Source organism: Saimiri boliviensis, chromosome 5 (assembly GCF_048565385.1).
Source record: "Saimiri boliviensis isolate mSaiBol1 chromosome 5, mSaiBol1.pri, whole genome shotgun sequence".
Classification (NCBI taxonomy): domain Eukaryota; kingdom Metazoa; phylum Chordata; class Mammalia; order Primates; family Cebidae; genus Saimiri; species Saimiri boliviensis.
Genome location: NC_133453.1, coordinates 69,165,786 through 69,191,943, shown reverse-complemented (window position 1 = coordinate 69,191,943; position 26,158 = coordinate 69,165,786). Strand labels below are relative to the sequence as shown.

At 41.4% G+C, this 26,158-nt stretch overlaps 1 protein-coding gene across 3 annotated transcripts in view; it reads left to right on the top strand.

Moving 5' to 3' along the window:
* Positions 1-26,158, top strand: part of MYO3B (myosin IIIB) — a 512,276-nt gene that overhangs the window by 435,642 nt on the left and 50,476 nt on the right. The gene's annotated exons all lie outside the window — the stretch shown is intronic.

Sequence of the window (26,158 nt, the reverse complement as noted above, 5' to 3'; positions counted from 1 at the left end):
AGATTTTGTTCATTCCTTTTTGCGCTTTTCTCTCTGTTCTTGCCTTCTCTTTTTATTTCATTGAGTTGATCTTCGACCTCTGATATCCTTTCTTCTGCTTGGTCAATTCGGCTGTTGAAGCTTGTGCATGCTTCACGAAGTTCTTGTGTTGCGTTTTTCAGCTCCATCAATTCACTTATACTCCTCTCTATGCTGTCCATTCTCATCAGCAGTTCGTCCAATCTTTTCTCAAGGTTCCTCTTTTCTTTGCGTTCGGTTAGAACATGTTCTTTTAGCTCACTGTAGTTTCTTACTACCCACCTTCTGAAGTCTGATTCTGTCATTTCATCACCCTCCTTCTCCATCCAGTCTGGTTCCCTTGCTGGTGAGGAGTTGTGATCCCTTTTAGGAGGAGAGGTGTTCTGGTTTCGGGAGTTTTCGTCCTTTTTGCTCTGGTTTCTTCCCATTTTTGTGGGTTTATCCACCTGTTGTCTGTCTCTGTCCCAGGGAGTTGGAGCTTTATGAGTTTCCGTTGCACTACTGCCTTTTTTGATTTTTCTTTCAGGTCGGACCCGCCCAGCTAGCAGCACGCCTAGCCACTGCCTGCCTGCAGGGGCTTTGCTGAGCTGCTGTGGGCTCTGCCCAGCTGCCCTGAGCTCTTCCCTGTAGTCCTTTTTATATGGGCGTAGTTAGAACTGTCTCGGCAATGGTGGCCCCGCCTCTGTTATGGGGGACTCTCTCTGTTGTGGCAGGTTGCCTCGGCAACGGCAGCCTGCCTCCATAGCGGTGGAGAGTCTCAGTAATGGCGGAAGCCCCTCCCCCACGGAGCCGGACCGTCCTGGTTCAGCTGTGCTTGGTTTGAAGGGCTCAACCCAGAGGGTTTCCAATTACTGTTTTTGTTTTCGTTGTTGTTGGGGGTGGAGGGGTGGGACCAACCGAGCCTGATCACCTGGCTCCCTGACTCTGAGTCTTTTCTTTTAAGTTGAATGACCCCGCGTTCCGGTCGCTTGTTGAAAAGGCGCCGGGATCTCCCGTGCTGCGACTCACGGAGTCGGCTCGAACTGCGGCGCTGGCTCCTGGCGGATTTTTTGCCTAGGAATCTCCTGGCCTGACTCACTATTTCAGATGAATGGGCAACTCTGCCGTCTCAGGGCTCTGCTCGCCAGCTAAGAGGGCTCCCAGACCAGTGGCTTTTGTACGGAGAACCGCAGCAACAGGGCGTGGTCACAGCAGCCACGCCGGGCAGAATCAGCCCCGCGGGGGCCGAAACAGCCGCACCGGCTGGGACTGCGATGCTGGCGACCCCTCTGCCTGGGTATCTCCTGGTCTGTGGGCAATAAGTCGTCTGGAAATGCGGCGTCCACTCACCCTCTGCACTTTCACTGGGAGCTGAAGTCCTGCGCTGTTCTTAGGCAGCCATCTTCCCAGCATATTCTATACTTTAAAATAAAAGGAAAGATCATTTTTTAAAAGAGTTTGTCCAAGCTGAACAAATCATAACTGGTAGTGACAGGTTTTTAATAGAAAACTCGTTTCTCCCATGCTTACTCCCTCCTAGACGCTCATAGCTGAAAGATTCTGTAAAGGTTTATGAACAATCTAATCCTTTATTTTATGAAAGAAATGAAGACTCCAAAAACTTAAACAGCTTACCCAAGATCATGAGGCAATTAGTGGCAGAGTCCCAGCTAGCCAAAGTCCCCAGATTCCCTATGTAGTGCTCTTTCTTTAAAGAATTTAACAATTTAACAGTTTTTTGAGTTGTTAACCAATATTAGAGAACTGAAAAGACGAAAAGGAGACACAGAGTATCCCAGAGATAATGATTTGAGGAAGCAGTTGCCAGTCCTAAATCCTGAGGAGCAGAAAGGAGCTGTGATTGTTAGAACTTAGACTTGGGTGAGGGGCCTCATATAGCTGAAGCTCGGACCTCTGTGTAGGGTGGCTGTCCTGCTGCTGCTGGGCTCTGAGGGGATTGCCGAGGCTAGTTCTGGGAGTATGGGGACCCTGCAAACTGGAACTACTGCTGCGCCTGAAATCAACCATTGTTGCCAGAACGAGATCGGTTGCTGTGGCGACAGTGGTAGGAACAAGAAGCAAACTGGAAGAGGTCAGTCCCTCTTTTCCCTCATGCCTTGCAGTTTCCCTCTAGCATCCCGTTGGCAGTCTAACAGGGAGTCATACGGCGAAGAAGTATAATTGGTAGAATCCCGTTCTACCATCACACAGAGCACGGGGCTATGAGTAATATTACTAGGACAAAAAAGAGAAAAGAAATTAGTGTTCTTGTGTGTACATACTTGCGCATTAAAACAAGCAAGAAGAAAATGTATATAGCTGTTAGTCCTTGTTACTGTAAGAGAAATGGTCACAAAGCAATAGTTGATGCTTATAATTTCCTTACTCCTTATTCTATGATCTCTTAGCAAGGACTTCGGCTTGTTAAGATTCTTTGCCTGGCAAGGTAAGCCTAGCCTTATCCCTGAGGGGTCTGAATCACCAGTGGTTCTACATATTTCTGCTTGCTGTAGTTTTCTGTAAACCATTACTATTAGACATGCAAGTACCAAGAGGTACTCGGAGAATATCCTGGGCTCCAGACATCGTTCTCTTTGCACCTACTGTATAGCCCCCGTCCTAGCTAATCAGGATCAATACATCCAACAGAGTAATCTCTTTCTTTGCCTATTTGTTCAGTAGCATAACATCTGTTTCTTGGTAGGCAGTCAGTAAACCCTTGTTGAATGTGTAGGTTGATAGGTAGCCGTCAACCAGCTGATATTGACTAACTGGTTGAAATGAGAAGACTAAAAATTTTAAATTTTCCTTTGCTGTCTTGCATATGAAAGCTGTTTCTTCCGTCTCTGGATTTATGAATATACTATAGTCATCTGTGACTCAGCAATTCCATTTATTAGTATTAGGTCGTTGATTACAAGTATATGAATTTCTTTGAGGAGACAGTGCGCCTCCACTCCCCATCAGAGAATTGTAACTTTGGGTAGTGTTAATATTACTGGGCACTTTAAAATCAAATATCTTAAATTTTAGAAGATTCCTTTTCCTGTGAGTAACATTCAGCAGAGAAGCATTTCATTAGCTCCTCTTCCTACATCCTGAGGATCTGCTGAAATGTGAGCCAAAGCTCTTCCACAGCCTAGAGCTCCTTCACAACGTCAAACACGTAATAAAAAACGTTTTCCTCAAACCTCAAGCATTTCCAAATATTAAATGTGAAGGGGAAAGATTTTGCTCAAACTGCAGAGTGTTCTAGAACTACAGGGTGTGTGGGAATATGTGTGTACTCTGTGTGTGTGTGTGTGCACGTTTACATGTGCACGCGGGTATGTTTTTCCTGTTTAATATTTTGGAAATTGATTTAATATTAGGCCCCAACCCCCTCTAAACAAGGTTGCATAAACAAACATACCTGTTTATGTTTGGCTGGTCCCCAGTGTTAACGTCAAGGGTTCATTAGGAAGAGGTAGAAGGAGCACAGGCTCTCCCCACAGCACAGACGAGCTGTTAGCCTGAGACTGAAAGTGGGTTTTCAGAGACGAGGTCGCAGCCTGTGGCTCTTGGGGTTGTGATGTCTGGAGACTAGAGGTTAAAACCTAAAGGATGTTGTTAGTGGGGAGGGGGAAGGCGGGGCCCAAAGGTGACAACACAGATTAATTTGCATTCTATCTATCTTACCGAAGCACAATTTTAAGGGATGGCTTGGACTTTTAAAACAGAACAGCTGTTTTGTATTTGAAGTGTCACTCTCTCCTGAGTTTCTGGGAAGTAATTTGTTTTAAACAAACCATGTCAAAAGTAGTTCCCAGTGAGTGCGTATTGGAAACTTAGTGTACATTTTCTGTTGAAGTGTTTCAAAAGCATAGATGGTAGCAAGGCGAATGCTGTTAATTACTACTGAAATTTACATTTTACATAATCCGTGCTTTGTTAAAAATTTATTCAATATCCTAGACTGTTAATGTATTCACTGCATTATCCAGTTTATACTCATTTCTCTAAACTAACTGCTAAAAAAAAATGTCCGATGTTCACTTGTGAAACTTGCTTTAACAGGTAGATATTGTGGTGTAAGTGAATAGAGCTCCACCCCCCACATGCACACCCCTCACACCCCGACCCCCTACGAGGAATTGTGCTGTCCTCAGCCTGTTGCGGCATTATGCAGAGGACCTTGAAAGCCTACCCAAGGCTTGTCTCTTCATAGAAGAATGACTTTGTACTGAAAGTTTATATAGTCTGGGGAGCAGTAAGCTATTGTACTTAAGAAGTCCAAATTCTAATTAGTCTGTAAATCCTGGGCAAACTAAAAGTTATGGATTGAATATAATTACTCAGTATGTTTGCAGAGCGTATCACCATAGAAACAACTATTCATATAAAGCAATAGAAGTATGATTCTTGATTGTGTAACTAGTTATGTGGAAAAACTATGACTAGCGGAGAACTGAATAATCAGGATCATCAGATGTAAAAATTTGCATTCTGTACATATGCTTTCTTGGGATGAGACCATTTAAGCTATTTCAGCACAGTGGGGCATTACTAGTTGCAACCCAATACTTAGTGCTTGGATTGTTATAATTATGAAGTATACTATAAACAAAATTAATGTTATAAATAAAATACAATTCAAACACCCAGAAGAGAGGAAAAATACCAAAAAACCACCCACATAATAGGTCTTAACGTTTTACCATATTTGCTTTAAGTCTTGTTAAATTGAAATTCTGTTGAAACCCCCACCATTCCTCTGTCCCAATTCTGTCCTTCTTCTCTTATCCCCATAGCAATCACTATCCTGAATTTTCATTTCATTCCCTACCATATTTTTATATTTTTACTAAATGTACAGGCAGAAGCCAATTTGTCCTGAAGCTCAGGGCTTCTGGGCCAGTCACTCCTACCACTTCCTCCAAGGCCCAGAAGTTGTCAGGGCCATTGTCAGGGAAGCAGCCACAGCTACAGGCTGGAAACCTGGAGCACCCCCTCAGCCTGGGGGGCAGTGCTAGGTCTGGAGTGGGTGGTCTTGGGGCTATTGGCACTATATATCCAGAGCCTCCCAGCTCCCAGGGAAAACTTGCTCTTGGTGGATGCCTCTCCCCCTCCGTGCCTCTGATGACCATATCTTATGATGTGTGAAGGATCTGCTCCATAGCCCAGGCTGCCCTGGGAGCCCTTCCCAGAGAGGTCAAACAGCCACTCTGCTATTCAAGAACAGAAGTTATAGAGAGGTGATGCTTAAAGACTCTCTTCTGAAGTGTTATTTTTTTTTCCTTAAATTTGTTGATCAACCATGCTAGAGAAAAGATGGCATTATCTTTTTACAGAAAAATGTATTCGCATGTAAGAGTTCAAAAGAATGTGACTAATAAATATAAGAAAAACAATATTACCAAGGTATGTCTAATAGTAATAATATTATAAAGGTATGTCTAATAGTTATTGTTTTCCTGGACTTTATTATTTAGGGTATTTGCCAACTTTTACAAATTTATAACTTAGTATGACTTTTTTCTTATTCAAACTCGATATTCAATTTTGTGCCTAATTTTATATTTGTAATTTTATATTCCTTTTCTTAAAAGCAAGCACTGAGGCCAGGCACAGTGGCTTACGTTTGTAATCCCAACACTTTGGGAGGCCAAGGTTGGTGGATCGTGAGGTCAGGAGTTCGAGACCAGCATGGTCAACATGGCGAAACCCTGTCTCTACTAAAAATACAAAACTTAGCTAGGTTTGGTGGCACACATCTGTAATCCCAGATACTCAGGAGGCTGAGGCAGGAGAATTGCTTGAACCCAGGAGGCAGAGGTTGCAGTGAGCCGAGATTGTGCCATTGCACTCCAGCCAGGGTGACAGAGCAAGACTCTGTCTCAAAAAAAAACTCCTCAAATTGTATAAGCCTCAGGTCCCACAAAATCCCTGCTGTATAGCCCCAGTCCTACATAATCAGGATCAATATGTATATGTAAAAGCATAAATAGTATATGTTTTTAAACTTTGTATAAATGCAGAATATATTTCTCACTCTGCAGGGTTTGTTTTTTCTCATTTAAATGTTTTCAATATGTATCATGTTGATACATATAGAACTCTCATTGATTTCATGACCACAATACAATATTCTTTTTTTCATTGACATTTTGGTTGTTCATGATTTCTCACTATTATAAATGATGCTGTGATAGATATTCTTGTTTACATCTCTTTATGTAGAAGCAGAAGAAAATTTCTGGGTATGTATCTCCCTAGAAAGGAATTGCAAGCCACATAGGACACACATATACCATTCAGAATATTGCCAACTTGCTCACCAAATGTGTAGTACAAATTTGCACTCACACCAACAGACCAATGAACCTTCCTTCTCTCCGTATTTTCACCAACTCTTTGAATTTTCAGATTAAAAAAAAAATTACCAAGTCAGAAACACAAATGACATATCCCTTTCTTTGCTTGTCTCTGATTAATAATAAATATAGTCATTTTCTCATGTGTTACTAGGCACTCCTTTTTGGTGAACTACCTATTCAATGTCCTTTGTCCATTTTTCATTTTTTGTAAGAATTATTTCTATATTGTGGCCTTTAATTATTTCCATATTATATGCATTGCAAATATATTCTTCTAGCCTGTGTCTTGCCTTCTATATGTATATGCAGCACCCGTTACTGAACAGATGATTTTAATTTTAACAGTTTTATTGTTTCTTTTTTTAATGGCTTATGTGTGCTTTAAGAAGTCTTTCCTTCCATACTTATATAAGCCTTATACCTTTTTAAAGTTTTAATATTTTGTTTTTCACACATAAGTAATCACTCCATCTCAAATTTATTTTTATGTATGATATATGGGATAAGCTTGATTTTCTTTTTTTCTATATGGATAACTTAATAGGTCCCACTCCACTTACTGAATAGTGCATCCTTTCCCTACTGGGTCTTGCTCAATCTCCCTCACAATTTTAGCTAAACAGCCTAACCTCTATCTGATTTATTATAAAAACTAATATTTACTGTATGTCCAATACCATTACGCTTTTGATGATGGCATATGTTAATGAGCTATCTTCTCAGGCAAGACATTTTGTTGCAAGTTTACCAAAGCTATAAAAAATGTGCAGTGGAGAGGAGGCAAAAGATGTGTGTCATTATTAACAGGTAAAAACACCCTCAAAAGTTGACGGTCATCTTAATCTATTGTGGGATATACACCAACGTCGGACAGGCCAACAACTGTAAGGTAGCCTATTGATTTATAAATTACCTTCTATCCACTTCTGGGGAAGGAAAAAAAAAAATATTTGCAAGGGCAAAGGTTCTTTCATGCAACATAACTTTGTGAGAAAGTAGTTTAGGACTAATCAGATTCAAGTTCATGATGGCTGGAGACTCACTACCACTAGGTCTGTAGAATTCCCATGAAACAAAAGGACAGAAGCTTCTGGGGTTTGATGTCATTCAGAGAAGCAATTGAAGTTAGTGTAACAGCTGTTGCTTCCCTACTTCCACTCTGGAAAGGAAACAGAACAATAAAGGCTTTGGGACACATGTGTGTAGGGTGGAGTCAAGCTTTCGGGGAGCAGCACTGTTTGCAGGGAAGATGACCTCACTGCCCTCCTCTTCAGTTCTGGTCTCATTTTTGTGTGAGCTGGATCCACCCACACATCCCGGGTGAGGGGTGCTCTTAAATGGCTGCCAAGATGGCCCCTCCAGTGGGCAGCACTGATTTACAGGCGCCCAGCCAGGCCTCACTCTCCTCCACAGCAGGAAGAAATCTGTTTCCTTCAGTGGCTAGCTTTTCCTCTCACCTTCCTTTCCCCCACTTTGCCACCCTACACTTCCTCTACTTCTTCCTCTCTCAAACTTTTATTAAAAAAAAAAAAAAAAAAAAAGTCCTAGCAGGAGTCGTTGCTCTGAGGTCCCCTGTGAAAGTGAAATAAGTACTAGCAACAGGCATTAGATATTCAGACCTTTTGTTAAGAAAAACAATTGCCATTGTGGGTTTTGTTTCTTGAGGCCCAGGGAAGAGAAACAATGGGATTTTCTCTTTCCCTCTTCCACAGAATTCCCTCCTGAGCTTATTCTCTGGAGGTCAACAGATCCTTTTCAGCCACAGCTCACTTCAAAGGGTATAAAAGTAGCTGCTTAGCTAGGAGACACCACCCCTTGCCGCAGAAACTAGCCTTGGGCTCTCTGGCTGCTCCTGACAGCTCCCCCTGCCCCTGGACTGCTGCCACACTACACAGTCCACCCCACCTCCACCACCAGCCGACACTCCCCCATCTTTCCCCACCTCCCACTCCCCCCATCCTAAGGGAACTTGACTGGGCTTTATTGATTATTTGAGTGCATTTGTGTGTGTAACTACCACTTACCTCCCTTACCAGACTGATAGACTTTTTAGAGCAGGGACTAAGTCTAGTTCAGTATAATCCACATCTGGTCCCTAGCAAGGGTTGATCACAGAGAAAGTGCTCAGGGGAGAGACCTCAGCCTGCCTCACCTGCTGCCATGAGGCAGAGGCTCTCAGCGGCTGGGTCCTTTCTCATTGAGCCTTGCCTGCAGGCCTTGAGGAACATGGCATCGTTTCTAAATTTGCCTCCACCATTCCCTTGGCCACATCCAAAATCTCTAGAAGAAATTGGAATGACAGGTCCAGGCTAGAAGCATTGGGGGTTTTTTGAATTTTTATTTTACTTAGGGCCACTGGTCTGTATTCACATATAAACCTAAGCCTTTGCTTTGAAGACTCCATTTCTAAAATAATTGCATTTCTCTGTAGAAAAATTAAGATGGATACTAGGATTGTCTATGCATAGTAAATAACAACATATTTCTTGAGCATTTTATTCTGTGCATGCAACTGTGTTGTTTATCATACAGTATTGTATTTAATTTTGACGGTATATTTTTAAGTAGGTACCATTATTCTTCCCTGATGAGCAAATAGTTTGAGAGCGGTTTAGCTCTTTGTCCAAGGTCACACAGCTGGCAAATAGCACACTCTGACCTCAGACTCAGGTCTCATGGTAAGGAAAAAAGTTTTCCGTCTTAAAGATGTCATTTTCCATATGTAACAGTAAAATGAAAAAAAAAAAAAAATTAAGCATCAGAAAGCAACCTAACTTACAAAAGACCTTTTTTGTTTTCAAGATATCCTGGCAAAGAATGATACATACATTTATCCTCTCCTGCCCCTGTCTTGCTTTCTTTCCTTCTGTCTATAGTTGCATTTACACAATGCCAAAACAAAAATATAGTGATACCCAGATGTAGAATGTCTTACGTGCATACTACCAGGCTTCTGGCTAATTAAATGAATCTGAATTTTTTATTTGATTTTAAACTTTTCATCCAGGATTGTGGTCCCCTGTGGGGGTCTAATTCTGTGGTATATCTCCTTCCAACAAACTTGGAAAACATTATAAAATTGAAGAAGGTAAGGTGTGGGTGTTTACATCAAAGCTATAGATAAAATTGTTTGTTTTTCTTTTTAAGAGAAAAACAGGATCTGTACACCCATCACCATTTTTATAAAGTATTTATTTACCAATTAGTCCACACTGTGAACTGGTTGATTTAATGATCCCTCATATGATTTATGTATAACTTTTATTAATTGAGCCTGTGGAGATGAAGGGCAGATAGAAATTAATGTGGAAAACGTATCACTTGTCATTCCTTTAAGGAAATAGAGTTCTCTTCAACTGTCTTTGCTGTTTGTTTGTGTTTTTCCCCCCGTTAAGTATTTCTTGGATTTTAGGTAAAGAATTGCAGTAAGTGCCAGAGAATACTCTTAGGGATTAGAGGTTGGATTGGACCTTTCACACTTGTTAACATGATTAATAAGACCTTTTATTGATCGTAACTTGATTCTTAATAGTTACATTATTTCAAAGGGAGAAGGCCCTAAGCTTAAATTAAAAGGCAACTTAGAATTTCCAACATCGCCATCAGCCAAGCAAGCAGCTAATGAGTTATTTTTTGGCTGTCTGCCTTTGATTTTAACCCATAGGAGAAAAACTGAAATAAGTTTTCAGTAGACAGTAGGTAGTTACTCGAGAAATCTGGGATGCTTTTAAGAAGTCAGCTTAACTGAGAACCTTTCCACCTTTCTGTTCTTAGCTTGTGAAACGAAGGTTCATGCTACTGACTGTTACATGCAGCAGTTCTCAACGTTCGCTGTACATTGAAATCACCAGGGGAGCTTTAAAGAATATCGATCTGCTGGAGTCCCACCTCCAGATATTCTGATGTAATTGTTCCGGGGTGTGGCCTGGCCATTGGGATTATTTTAAAGTTCCCCAGATGACTCTAATGTGCAGCCAAGTTTGAAAATTACTGCTCTAGCGGCATGCATGGAAAGGAAACCTGATAAATAAGTCTTACACATAAATTCCAACATGTCCTCAGATTTCTACTAGCCTAAATGATGCATCCCAGGTGAATAATGTAGTATTCATAGTAATTCTTTGTGTCCTGCGCCAAGAAGGGCTTCAGGAGTCACTTGAGCGTGTCTTTGTTTTATGGAGTCAGAGAAGACCGAAAAAAGTATCAGTTCTTATACCCAGCTCCCCTCTGAAAGCTTCAGACAGAAAAAAAAAGCAATATGGATGTGCTGTCTGCTCACCTCCACCTCCTGCCTGCATTGTAGAGCCTTGAGCTGTTACAGAACCACCCTCAATTTTCCACAATTGTTTGTGGTTTTTCAGGAGTGGACACATTGGGCACAGGTACTCTCTTGGCCTGGTTCCCTTGTGAGACTTGTGAGATGACCAGCTAGCATTAGGGGTACTATTTGTGGGCAGTGCAACAGTCCAAGTGATCAGGACACCTATAGCTCTGGCCTCATCAGCAGCAGGCTCTGAACAAGCAGTAAGTAAGGAAATTGAGTCACAGCTCTTGGAATTGGAAATCCCTTCAAGAAATCATACAGTGGCTGTGTGTGGTGGCTCACACCTGTAATTCCAACATTTTGGGAGGCCAAGGCAGGCAGATCACCTGAGACCAGGATTTCAAGACTGACCTGGCTAACACGGTGAAACCCCATCTCTACTAAAAATATTAATATAAAAATTACCCAGGAGTGGTGGCACCTGTAGTCCCAGCTGCTTGGGAGGCTGCAGCAGGAGATGGAGAGAGGAGGTTGCATTCCATCCTGGGCCATAGAGCGAGACTCTGTCTCAAAAAAAAAAAAAAAAAAAAAAAAAAACAGAAAAAAAAGAAAAAGAACTCACGCAGTGTTTGTTCAGGGAGAGATTTTATTGTCCTCACTTAGGAAACTGACACCTTTGGGGCAGTGAATTTACTAAGCAGTGGAATAAAAACTAGAAACTAGAATGCATATCTTCTTCTAGTAAACGCTATATTATAATCCAAAAGTATATCTCTAGATTGCTTTGTGTTTGGTCTTTGACTTTGTGGGATGGGTTGCCTTTACTTTGTGACCTAAAGTTCACAGGCCCAATCATTTTTCAGTTCCCCTACGCGAGACTCAACAGAAACAAAAGCCTGAGAGCAGTAATTTTCACAGCAGCCTGGGCCTCACCAACATGATTTATGTGTTTTTACTTGGACATTATACTTTAAGGCTGAGATTTTTCTGATTATCTTTTTGTGTGCACCCGCTCACCACATGGGCTCTTAATTTAGAAAATATTTAGCAATTACATGTGGAATTGATACTTTACATAAAAGCAAAAATGGTGCCTGTTATGTATGTTACAAAAAATTTTGATGTCTTTTATTTTTTTGGCAACAGAGATTCATGACCCAAAGAAATGGCTCGTTATTTTTCATTTTCTGTGAGATGAAAAGTTCTTAATTTAAAAGTGGATCTCCCCCTGGAATAAAGGTCACATGGTAGAAGTTTTCGTTTTAGTGGTCCTGAAGCCTTTGCCAGGCACCAGAGATACTGCTGTGTACTCATAAATTTTAATTACTGATGGCTGGGAGCCAAATCTAAATTTGATTTGAACTAAGTCTAAAATTTTGTGAAATTAATTTTGATGTCAAAATCAGATACCTTGGCAGTTTTTTAGAACATAATCCTTCCAAAACTTCTACTTTGACAATTGATTATCCAAATATTTAACAGCATGTATAAACAACACTCAAATAAAAGCTTTGGAACTCAGTTCATATGGATTCTCTTCTTTCCGTGAATGAATATGTTGTTGGTTTTCTGTCTTGCCAAGTCTACCCAGTGCCAACAAAGCAAGAATTTCAGTATTTTTGCTGAAGGGTCACTTTGTGATAAGAGAAACATTACATAAACATGTGTGCTACCAGATGTGTAAAAGTATAGCACATATACTTATGTACAGTATGTAATTTTAGATAATGATAATACTGACTCATGTATCTATTGTACTGCACCTTTTATTATTATTTTAGGGTGTAATCCTTCTACTTATAAAACAATGTGTGCTGTAAAACAGTATGCCATGTTATGCCAGCAGCAGCCTCACATCTTGTGTTTACCACATCTCTTGACTGCATCATTTTCTCTTGTGTTTGATTTAATCTCATGTTGTTTTGTTCGTCACGGCTCCTAAATGTACAAAACTTACGGCTAATGTTGCCAGTAAGAGGCCATATTGAGTGACTGACCTCGAAACAAAAGTGATTAAGAACCATTACTAAGGTAGAAAGTCAGTGACCGTTATTCCTCACCAGTCAGGCATGCCCTATTCCACCATAGCAGTGATCTTGAAGAACAAGAACAAAGTGATGGAAGCTGGTAAGGGATCGGCTTTACTGAAAATAATGAGACTCACAAAAATTCAAGGAGGGTCTATATCACATACAGAGAAATTTCTAATGACCTGGATTAATGTCCAATCACAGAAGCACATTCTTCTCAGTTCCATGATCACGGCCCAGGCAAAATGTTTGTTTGCAATGTAAAAGAAAGGCCAGAACTGACTACACTGTTGAATTTACTGTTAGCTCTGGATGATGTAAACAATTCAAGACTTGTTGTTCATTACATAATGCAAAAGCGAGCACTGAGTCTGTGAGTGCTTCAGACTGATGTGAAAGCAGCTGAAGAATTTTTGGAAACTCTAGATAAGCTGATTATGGAGGAAAATTATTTGTCAGAGCAAATTTTCAATATGGATGAAACCTCCCTATTCTAGAAATAGATTTCTGAATGGACTTACACATATGGAGGCCAAGTCAATGTCAGGTTTCAAGGCTTTTAAGAATAGGATAACAATATTGGTTGGGGGAGTGTTGCAGGCTATAAAGTAAAACCCTTTGTGATCTGGCACTGTGAGAACCACAGGGCCTTCAAGAATATCAGTAAGCACACACAGGCCAGGTTCAGTGACTCATGTCTGTAATCCTAGCCCTTTGGGAGGCCGAGGAGGGTGGATCCCTTCAGGCCAAGAACTTCAAGACAGCCTGAGCAACACAGTGAGACTTCATCTCTACACAAAATTTAAAAGACAAAAAGAGCCAGGTGTGGTGGCACATGCCTGTGGTCCTAGCTACTCAGGAGGCTGAGGCAGGAGGATTGCTTAAGCCCAGGATTTTGAGGTTGTAGGAAGCAATGATCTTGCCACTGCACTCCAGCCTGGTTGATAGAGCAAGACCCTGGCTCAAAATAAGGGAGAGGGTACACAGTGCCAGTGTACTACAGGAGCAGTAAGAAGTCATGGTTGACTCAACTCCTCTTCCAGGATGCCCTCCTGAATTACCATGCCAGTGAAATGAAATACCATTTGGAGAATACCTTCCAAGATTTTGCTCATTGTTGATAATGCTTCCACACAGTCTTCTTTTACTGACGATCTTCATCCAAACGTTGAAGTGGTATTTCTCCTTCCAAATATCACCTCTGATCCAACAAATGGATCAAGGAGTTATAGCAGCTTTTAAGGTCTACTGCCTGAAGAGGACCTTTTTCAGGCTGTTGCTGCAACTGAGGAAGACACTGAGAAAACACTGATGCAATTCTGGAAGGATTACAGCATCCATGGCTGCATCAGGAACCTTGCCTGGGCATGGGGTAATGTCACCAAAGGATCTATGAATGTCATCTAGAAGATGACACCCAAGAGGTTCATCCATGACTTTAAAGAATTTGCCAAGGTTGCAAAAATCAACAAGGCTCTGATCGAGGTGGCCGACCACTTTAACCTGGGTGTGAATAAGGATGAGATTGGGAGCTTCTAGAAGTGATACCTGAGTAATTGACTAATAATTAGTTGTTAGAACTGGAATAAGAACATGTAGCTGAAGAATAGGCAAGAGAAAAGGAAACTGCAGAAGATAAAAAAAGAAGAACCCCCAAGAAAATTCAGGGTTTAGCAGAAGCTTTTGCGGACCTCAACAGGCTCCTTAAAAAGTTTGATATCATGGACCCCAACACCGATAGGCTTTCAATAATACAGAGAAATGTTCATGGTGCATTATCTGTTTATAAACAAACCTATAATGAAAACAAGAAACAAACCAAGCAAACCACTGTGGACAGAGTTCTGAAGAGAGTGACACCTTCCTCACAAAGAGCCTCAGGCAGGTCCCTTAGGACGTGTTTCAGAAAGCGTTGTTATCAGTACATGTTCTTGCCCCTGAAGACCTTCCAGTGGGACAAGATGTGGAGATAGAAAACAGTGATACTGATGATCCTGACCCTGGGTAGGCCTATGGATATATTTGTGTCGTAGTTTTTAACAAAAAAAAAAAAAGTTTTAAAAGTAAAAAAAAAAATTAATAGAGAAAAGCTTATAGAATAAAAATATAATGTTTTTGTACAGCTGCACAATGTTTTTGTGTTTTGAGCTAAGTGTTATTATGAGTCAAAACATTTAGAGAATTCATAAGGTTAAAAAGTGGTAAGCTAAGATTAATTTACTATTGAAGAAAGAAAAATTTTTAAATAAATTTAGTGTAGTCTAAGTATACAGTGTTTATAAACTCTGGCAATGTATAGTAATGTCCTTCACATTCACTCCCATTCACTCACTGACTCACCCAGTGCAACCTCTGGTCCTGCAGGCTTCATTCATGGCAGGGGCCCTATACAAATGTATCAAAGTTTTTATTTTTCATATTTTTACTGTACCTTTTCAGTGTTTAGATACACAAATACCGTCATGTTGTAATTGACTACTGTATTCAGCACAATAATTTGATGTACAGGTTTGTAGCCCAGGAGCAAAGGCTAGACAGTATTAACCTAGGTATATAGTAGGCTGTACAGTCTAGGTTTGTGTAAGTCCTCTATGAAGTTTACACAATAACAAAATCACCTAACAACACATTTCTCAGAACGTTATCTCCATCATGAAGTGACATATGCCTGTATATATGTGATATGGGAAGTTACTTTCCAGGACAAAAGTCTTGTTACAGTTCCTTTCTCAACACAGAACCAAAAGAGATAGGAAAGGAAATGTTTTCTGAGTAAAGGGACAAAGATTTTTTAAATGAGGAGTTTCTTTCTCAAAAGTTCTATCTTAGCTTTTCTCCTTATAGTACAAGGATAGAAACCTAAGGTGGTTGGAAGAAATGAAAATACTCCTTCATATTTTGGTTTTACATCCAGTGAAATTTCTCATTATATCCCCACCCACCCTCACACCCCCATATTAACATATTTCTTTTTAAGCTACCTGTAATGAGGGAACCAGACCGGGAACCCACCAAATGCTCCTCTCCTCAAACCAGCTGAGGCTGCTTTCTTCAAACTTTTTTCAGACATTTTCCTGCCCATTACCAGAAGTAGTATACTATAAGTGATTGATTGATTTTTTTTTTTTTTTTTTTTTTTTTTTTGCCTCAGTACTCTCTGAATCTACAAAATTCAGTTACCTGAAAGATCTTCATCTTTTTATTTTCCTCCATGGAGAGGGCATGGAACTGAGCTTAAGAAAAATCTGGCTGAAATTGGAGAAGAGAAAGTGGTCTGCTGCAGAGAAACCTAAGAGGGGAGAGAAGGCAGGAAGTGCTACACTTAGACACCAAATTTAGAATTGCCTGGAGCATGGCTCATAATATTTATGAGGCCCTCTAGGGTGCTGCGGGGAGAAACGGTTGGTCGGGATGCTCTCTACACTCACAGTCTCCAATTTTGGCTTTGCAGTGGGATTTTAGAGTCAATTACCTTGAGAGAATATGACTCAGTATTCAGAGGCCACAGACTCCTGCTAAAATGGGCTGGAGAAGAAAAAGGTCGTAATAACAGAGTTGCGCTCAGCATTTAAAAGTGAACATTTTCAAAGTGGGCCTTTGGATGCTTGATTACTTCTCTCTCCCAACTTGGAGCTTTATTTTTTTCCAGTTGCCTCAGGTGTAGGTAGTTTTTTTCTTTAGGAAAATCTATTGACATAATTATTAATTTAGGTTTTTGATTGCTCTCCTTTGAGCATCAGCGGATTCCTGTGGACTTAAGAGATTGTACAGCATCAATATGTGCCTGCGATTTCAGACCTTCACAAAGGCTCATCTCATTTCCAGGAGGCCTAAAACTCTTGGGTATCTGTATTAAGGGTACACAGACCCTCTAGTATTTCTCATCATCATACCAAATGAGTTCAAACTACTTTCTCTGAGATCAAAAATTTTAAAAATCAAAGAGATGGCAGGGTTGTAAAACATAACTTTTCCCATTTCAAATGGACAAAAGAGATTTTCTTTGAATATGTGAGGTTAATGACAAAGAGGTTAGTGACAGCAAAGGGTGGCTAGCACAGTCATCGGCTGGCAGGCTTAGTGTGGAAAGGGAGGGTGCAGCAGAGCAGGACAAAGATTTTTTTTTCTTTTCTGGCAAATTCTCCCACAGATTTTCAGCCCTGCAATCATAGAACTTTAGAATTAAAAAGGACCTGTTCCAACCGTCTTGTTTCAGGGGTGAGGAACTAAAGCCCAGAGCATGTGATTGACCCAAGGCCCCTGTATTTCCTGGTTAACTTTCTTAATGTCTCTTCTCCCATACTTCTGCCAAAAGAATAATGGATATGCAGAATGCACCCATATTATGTATTGAACTTATTAAAAACACATTAAGCTTGATAGTAGAAATCTAGAACCAGCTGTAAATGTTTTACTTCCAGAAGTTCAACCATTTTGCAATAAATACGCAGCCCCTTCTCCACTCAAGGTAGTATATTCAGTTATTAAACATGTACTCCACACCAAGCATCCTTACACATTATCTTATTCAATCTCCACAATAATCCTGTTGAAGTAGATTTTTAAATTCCCACCTACAGATGTGGAAAGTGAGGTATGAAGAGGTTAAATCATTTGCCCAAAATCCCATACTCAGTGCTGGGATTCTAACCAGACCTACCCGAGCCAAATCCCTCACCATAACCATATCACTAAAATTGTTCTTATATGTGCCATTCTGTTGATGGAGGTGCTTTTTGAGGATGTTTCAGGTGTGGCAGGGTAGAAATGTCCCTAAAAAGCTTCTTCCTATGGCAAAGTTGGTGGTAAAGGGCCAGCCTGGCAAAATTAATGAGCCTGCCCTTCAGAGACAGGATTCAAGTCAAAGCTTCCCTCTAATGAACCCATTTCCTATACCCTGAGTGAAGAGGAAAGAGAACCAAAGATTTGCAGAATTTGGGGGCAAGAAGAAAGATTGGAAAGCGTCTTCAAATCCCTCAGTAAACCCATGAGAAAACCAGAGCTCAGAGAAATTAAAAGTCTTGCCACCATTTCTAGATTAAAATAAAATGAGTGAATGGATTGGTAGGCAAAGAGAAAAGAAGGCAGTTCACATTTATTGAGCACTTACTGTGTACCACGCCCTGTCCCTGGGTACTGTGTGAATTTCCTTTTCTTTCATCTGTCTCCCTCACTGACCGTAAGGTTCCTGAGGGCAGGGCCAGGATCATGTCCATTCTGTTTAGCAATGTATCCTTGGTGCCTATCACATGGCCATGGTAGACGCTCAATAAATATTTCTGATTGTTGGAATACACTAATGAATGAATTACTCACCAACTCTAAGTAGAGTCTTACGATTTCTTCTCTCTCTCTCTCTCTCTCTCCATACACACACACACACACACACACACACATCCACCTCTATATATCCATCTATCTATCTGTCTATAAGTGTATATATATATATGTGTGTGTATGTTTGTGTGTGTGTGTATATATATATATATATATATATATATATATATAGTGAGAGACATATATATAGACAGAGAGACAAAGAGAGAGACTATATATCTAGATAGATGGATACATACATACATGGATCTATAGATAAATCTGTTTACATCTCTTTCTATAGATAGATATATCTGTCTATAGTGAGACGGGGAGAGAGAGAAAGAGAGAGCCAGCCTTGCTTTGTCACGCAAGCTGGAGTGTAGTGCCATGATCAAAAATCACTGCAACCTCAAACTCCTGGACTCAAGCGATCTTCCCACCTCAGCATCCCAAGTGACTAGGACTACAGGAGCTTGCCACCACATTTGGCTAATTTTTTTTTAAATTATTTTTTTTAAAGACAAGGTCTCACTCTGTTGTCCAGGCTGGTCTTGAACTCCTGGGCTCATGTGATCCTCCCACCTTGGCTTTCCAAAGTGCTGGGGTTACAGGCATAAGCCACCATGCCCAGCCCCGTCTCCATTTTATAAATAAGAAAACCAAGGTGCAGTGACCCAAAATAACTTATCTAGGTTCACAGAGTTTACCTAAGTCAGTTGACTGCAAGGTACATAGCCTGTTGTACACATCAGCACAGAAAAGCTACATCACCAAGCTTACAAGCAGATCTGAATATCAGCTAACATTGGCTCTCTCCTGCCTCTTAGCAAGAGCTGGAGAACAAAGACCCAAGGGAGGTCTGTTAGTCCTAAGATGTTTTTATTATCACAGTACATACCAGGATCTACTTATAGTGTTCTGTGAGATATCATAAGTAATTAAAAGAGGACTGCACCTCTTAAAATAAATGAGCTCTATGCACTTGAACATGCTGCAGCCTTAGCCTTCCACTGTTTTGTTTCCAGCTCTCTCTGATGTGCACCTTGGTAGTCATGAGTCAGGAGCATCTGTAAGACTTTCCTGTATCATGAAACATCTGAACGTTTTTCCTAGAAAATCTGTTATTTCTTGGAGCTCACCGATACTGTACATTCTGATATTCATAAAGACACTGTCACCAACTGTTAGTGGTGTCGGCCCAGCATTTCTTCTCTTCCATTTAGATCATGTTACCTTTCGTCCTTTGGAAAATTACACCCTAACATCCACACTGTGGTTCTAATGGAGCTGTCAGGCATATTACACAAACCCTGGCCAAAACTTTGGGTATGTGACCCAAGCTCATCTAGCCGAATCCGTTATCTCCCTGACCACTGTAACTGGTCCAGAGCAGGACAAATGCCTCCAGTTAGGCCTCTCTTAGATTTTATATATGGCTATCTCTTATCCTCCACATCCCATCCTCCTGCCCTTTCATTTCTAACACTGCCACCCTGGCCAAGTAGAGGAAGGCAGTATGAAGTTAAAGAAAAAGTATGGTCAGTGCACGGCAAAGCTGGGGAGGGGGGAGCGGAGATGAGAGCTGAGGCGAGGAGACACTCTAGGGTTACAAGGGGCAGGAGGAGAAAGAAGATGCAGGTTACATGATTTTAGTCCCTGGAATACCTGAATCCAGCTCTTCTAGGAAGCCAGTATTTCCTGTGTTGGGTAAACAGATTTGCAATGGTTTCTGTCATTTAAACAGATTTGCAATGGTTTCTGTCATTTGCAAGTAACAGACATCTAACAAATTTTTTAATAGCAAGTGGGAATTTTACCATCGATTTTGAGGGAGAGAGCAACATGATGGCTAACTTTGCGCTGCAAATTCATTTTCTGAGCCTGGCAAGGGCCTGAACATCCCACCCAGTAGCAGATGTGTTGAGGTAAACTGTGCCACAAGTTACTTACCCTTCCTGTGCAAATCCCAATCCCATCTGTATTTGAGTCCGCCGCCTCCGAGCAGCCTTTCCTACCTTGCTTTTCTCTGGTGGTTCCAATCTGCCCAGTGAGTATGCACTCTTTCCCGGCATTCACACACCCTTATTGCTGTCACTTTCCTCTCTACTCTCCTGAAGGCAGCCACTACGAGGTACAGAAGGTAATTGTTAAATCCTCATTGGCTGCTCTTGACCCAGCTGAATTTGTGGTGTGAAGAGGACCTAAGGACAGGGTCATGCCCCAGGCTTCTGAGGAAGAATCTGTGCAGGAGAAGGACACAGAATAGCCATGGGCTCTGGAGCCTGACGATCACAGCTGGCTCTGACACTGATGAGCCGTGGGATCTCCGGCAAGTCAGTTACTTACGCTCCCCAAACCTGAGTTTTGATTTCTGTAAAATAGAAACAGTAGCCATCATTTTGCAGGGTTGTGGTGAGGAGTAAAGATAGTACATACCAATCACACCAGGTAGGGGTGTTCCAAAAATGACAGTCCTTGTACTACTGCCTTAACTAAAGATGGCCGGATGATTGATGGGAATCTTGTGGCCACTAGAGACATGAGTGTCTGGGGCAGCCTTAGATGAGGAAGACTGAATTATGAGGTAGGAGCCATTGTTAGCCTTATGTCTCCAGTACTTGTTTTTGTTTGGTTTTTATGAGAAAGGGTCTCACTCTGTTACTCAGGCTGGAGTGCACTGGCACGAGTATGGCTCACTGCAGCCTTGAACCCCCAGGCTCAAGCAATCCTCCCATTTCAGCCTCCTAAGTAGCTGGGACCAGGTACGTGCACCACCATGACTGGCTAATTTTTGTATTTTTTGTAGAGATGGGTCTTGCCATGTTGCCCAGGCTGCCCTTGAACTCCTGGGCTCAAGCAGTCCCCCTGCCTTGGCCTCCAAAAGCACTAAGATTATAGGTGTGAGCCACCGTGCCTGGCCTCTGAGTGCTTTAAGGAATCAAACCAAATGAGGTTGCATCTTAGTGAGGACCTTTTACAGTGAAAACACCTAACGCCATGTGTTTTGAACATTTTCACCTTTTATCGTTCTCTCTCTTGTGGATGCTATTTTTTGAAATGTATGTCTTCTCCCAAGGATAGGATTTGTTTAATAAAATTAACTTTCCCACTGGATGAATTATATGGTTGCCATTAGGGCTTAATCCAAAAGCATGATACAGTCAGTGTTACCGCACAGAATAAGTAGATTTCTGGTGAAAAGGGGGGAAAAAAATGAAGTTCTAATTAGGCTGTTTGTGATTCTGGCTGGGTTTGTTGTAATACTGCAAATACTTCAAGAAGTCCCATCGCAACCTTTCTGAGGGGCATCGCTACCCAAACTCCCCCAAAAAGCTGTCACTTCAGGTAGAGACCCTGGAGAGGACTGGCCCGGGAGTCCCTTAGCTGGTAGGTGGCCCCTCTGTTGGCCGTTACCATTTCCAGCCCCTCTGCTTTCTCCTCACCACAGCTGGCTTTTACCTGCATTCATCTGGACCTCAGAGTACAACGTAAATCATGCAGAACGATGTTTCTAACTGTTCCACATACCAACGCATTACCACACGTTCATAACTGGACTTGATTTGGCCATGCAATTCCTTTATTGTGACTACATGTTTTCTCCTACCCACAAGGTTTGTAGGGGGAAGAACAACTCACTTAAATAGGCATCTCTTCCTCTGTTCTTTTTCCATCCTCCACCCCCCAATCACCACTACCCTACAAACCTCCCTCTGCTCCCACAGGGCCTAGAGAAGGCCCTTTAAGAGGATAAGAAATGAAGCATTTTGTGGAAAGCAACCTCCAAGCTGAATTAGGTGAAAGAAGCCATTGTTCTTAACAGAAGGAGTCACCAGCCTCAGGCCTGGAAAATCGGCTTAGATTCCTTTAGAAACCCAGTCTCTGAGCAGCCTAGCCCCTTCTACCTAAGTGCACTATCGTCACCTCTTCTTGACCCTCATGAAGCTGGTTTTCTGTCTATACGTTTTTCTGCTTGGGCAGGAAAACGTATCTGGGCTGGGGAATCTCCGTTTCAGGAGTGTAGCGCCGGAACTCTGGGCCCTCGGACATTGACCTTGCCTTACTCTCAGCATCCTGTCTTCCTTAGGAAATCTCAGTGTCTAGGTGGGAAATAGGCTCCATGTTGTCTCTCTCACTACAGAGCCACCATGGAACAGAGGCCCTACCTCGAGAGCAGCCTGACCAACATGGTGAAACCTCGTCTCTACTAAAACACAAACAAAATTAGCCGGGCACAGTGGCGCGCCTATAATCCTAGCTACTTAGGAGGCTGAGGCAAGAGAATCACTTGGGCTAGGGAGGCAGAGGTGGCAGTGAGCCAAGATCGTGCCACTGCACTCCATCTTGGGTGACAGAGTGAGACTCCATCTCAAGAAAAAAAGAGGCGCGGCCAAGCTGGTACTCCTCCCAGACTCTTCAGCCAGCCAAGCAAGGAAATGCGGAGGTTGGAGGACAACGGCTCCTAGGCCTGTTTCTATTGTCCGGCCCTCCAGAGTACGCCTGAATCCTGCCTATTGTCCTTGCTGGGTTCCGTCCTCTCCCATCAATTTCATGAGTCCCTGACTTCCTTCCACTGAATTCCCTTTTTGCATAAGACGGTCTCAATTGTTCCCACCTTGTCTAATGGTTAGGGCAAAAAAGAAAAAGACGGTCTGAGTTTCTGATGACTGCATTCACGACCCCTAACTGATTGTGGTATTAACCTCAAGGTGAATGAATCTTCTGGCCAAGTAGATATAATAATATCTATTATTAGTGCTTCTCTTGCCAGCATTTCTGGCTCTATGTTCTGCTGTTTATTACCTAACTAAAAAGCTTCACATTTTAATACAATGAATTGGAATAAGATGGCTAGAGACAGGTCAGGACAGTATCAGAGGAGGGAACAAACAATTCTAAAAGGGTCTAGTTGTGCAACCTATTTCTCAACGTAGCACCTAAACATCATAATTATAGCATTTGGGGACAGGTAAAATGATTGATTTTGCAGAAAATATCTGTTGCTTAATTACAGGATCATATGGGTCTTTTGGCAACCAACAGATGCCAAAACAGACTTAAGCACCATCTTGAGAAACTTGTGATTTGCTTAGTGTGCTTTTAATTTAAAGCATATGGTTTCACATTCAACTGCAGTGTCCAAAATGAAGACATTAGCAATGAATCACTCTATTGGAGAAAACGCAGTGCTCCCGGACCAGGTCTTTTGGTCTGTGTACTCAAATGGTTCTGTTTAGAGGCATAAACACAAAGCAGCTCTGCCTGCTTCAGCCGGCTGTTCCTGGGATTTATGAGACATCAAAGGGCCTCACGAACAAATTCCCCTGCAATGCACAATGCTTGGCACCGTGGCCTGCCTCCATCTGAATAAACAGAGTGCAGTTTGGTCACTGGAAACTAGGATTAGAATGATCAGAAGGCCGAAAAGATCATTTATTTTGTGGCAACTTTTCTTTTTTTAATCTCTCAGCCTTCCAGTTTAGTCTGACACTTCATGGCCCCTGGGGAATCCACCTATCCTGTGTGCCATTTCAGAACTGCAGCCTTTATATTAAGAACCATCCTCTGGCTATGGGCCACAGACCTGAGTCCACTGAGACCACATGTGGTTTACCTGCTGGTGAGAGATGCCAGTAAGGCATAGAGTGTAGCTGTAAAGATGTGGGCTCTGGAGGTCCATGGCCCAAATTTGTATCAACAAGTCATTTCCTAGTTATGTGAACTTGGGTAAAGAGGTCCTGGGCTTCCGTTTCAGAATCTGTACAATGGTAACAACAGTAAAAATGTTTCAGAGTTGTTATGGGAATTAAATGAAATTACCCATGTCCAGAGTTAAGAATCTAGCATCTAGTAAGCTATAATAATATAGTTAACTGTTATTGTAATTATTATTATAATTATTATTAGAAATAGGTCCGGCCTCTTTGCCTCAAGTCCTTTCATGCTTCTGCTTAAATTCAGTGCACATTTAGTGAAGTACCTGCTGTGGGCCCTGTGTGTTAGATGCTTTGACATACTTCTCAGAGTGCTGTATGGCTCGAAAAATAGCTTTCGTATTTCTCTGTTCATTTTCTTCAGTGTTTCCACCCATCCTGTATTCATTTCACCCTACAGGACATTCTCCCTCACTCCTCATTGAGTTCTTAGTCGTTCTCTATCTCCGCACCACCCAGTAGTAAGGACTACATCAAGCTAAAGCATAGAATTCTGGTAGTACTGGTAGCACCATTTGACTATACTCCAGGCAGTTACATCAAAGGAGAGGCATCTCAGGAGGTTTATCCAATCTGTTTTATTTTCCAAAGGGAGCTCTGGGCAGAAAATATATTACTCCCAAAGATTTGTCATAGCTCTTTATATATTAGGCACAGTAACCTGTTGTCAAATATAGCTGTTACAAGTATTTTTACCACTTGCTCCTAGTTCTTAAATTTTGTTTCAGTTCTGTTTGTTACCGCTTGCTTGTTTTTACTGTTAAAAGGGTTTTTTCACCTGTAATCCCAGCACTTTGGGAGGCTGAGGCGAGTGGATCATTTGAGGTCAGGAATACACAAGTAGCCTGGCCAACATGGTGAAAACCTGTCTCTGATAAAAATACAAAAATCAGCCAGGCGTGGTGGCAGGCCCCTGCAATTCCAGCTACTTGGGAGGCTGAGGCAGGAGAATTGCTTGAACCTGGGAGATGGAGGTTGCAGTGAGCCAAGATTGTGCCACTGGACACCACCCGGGCAACAGAGTGAAACTCCATCTCAGAAGAAAAAAGGGTTATTTTTTTCTCATTTTGAAGTACTCAGCTTAGTATTTTAGAGTGCTTGCCCTTAGCCTCGTGCTTAGAGAAATCTTTTCTACCCTGTGATTATATATTCACTCATATTTGCTCTCATCATTTTTCATTTTAATATTTACATTTAATACAAATATTCTTAAACTACTTATCTTTAAACTAGGATTTATCTAGCAAAAATTATTAACTTCCTAAGTCAGCCATGATTGTTGATTATTTTCCCTTCCTGGAGATCTTGACTTGCTTTTATGGCAGTGATGGCTCTTGGAAGTCACTAATGAAAGAATGCAAAAATGGTCCACTGTATGTAAGCAATAGACGACTCTGAAGATAAGCCCTTCCTTTTTTCGTTTTGATTAAAAAAAAAAAACCCTTTGCAATTATTGGTTTATTAGTATTATCCAGGACTCAGATGTTCAGTATTCCTCCTGAAATTACATAAACAAATGCAAATGGAAAGAATCCAAGTTAAAATTGTATAACAAAACAGCACTCCACCACAAAAGCGTGTAAAATTACAAGAATGCTATTTTAAAATTCTGGCACTTTAAGAAAATGATAATCTCAAAAACCACAAAATTGCCAAATTGTTCCCAAAACTGCTAAGCAGATAAACATGACTAATGAATGAGTTTGGGTTTTGTAAACAAAATCATTCAACTACATTTAATAATTCATACTGAAATGCAAAGTTTAAGTGTCTTCTTTCCTCCTATCTACTTGGATTTATAAAAGGACAAACCATAATATAGGAGAACATACCCTATTTTGAATGTGGCATCTTTGTCTTAAAACCTGGCCCAATTAATTAAAAATACTTTTAATGGCTGGGCGCAGTGACTCACACCTGTAATCCCAGCACTTTGGGAGGCCAAGGTGGGTGGATCACCTGAGGTCAGGAGTTCAGGACCAGCCAGGACAACCTGGTAAAACCCCATTTCTACTAAAAATACAAAATGGGCATGGTGGCACATGCCTGTAATCCCAGCTACTCGGGAGGCTGAGGCAGGAGAAACACTTAACCACGGCGGGCAGAGGTTGCAGTGAGCCAAGATCATGCCACAGCCCTCCAGCCTGGGTGAAAGAGCGAGACTCCATCTCAAAAAAAAAGCAAACAAAAACAAATTCTACTTTTAATGGAAAGTCTCATTTCTTGATTAGTCCATATTTAGATAGATGGGAAAAGACATAGCCAGCATTTTTAGTCTTCACTGAGACTAATGTCAACAAAAAATTTGTCAGTCTTGTATTTTCAAGTCATGCTTTTGGGGTTACTATCTCAGGTCTTTAATGTGGAAACTGCAAAATACAACTGCCGTTACTTGGTAATGAGAGTTAAAGAAGAGAGTCCTCATGTAAGGTTAGGAGATAATTTTCTAATAGTCCTTTAAAGACAGACTTTCAAAAT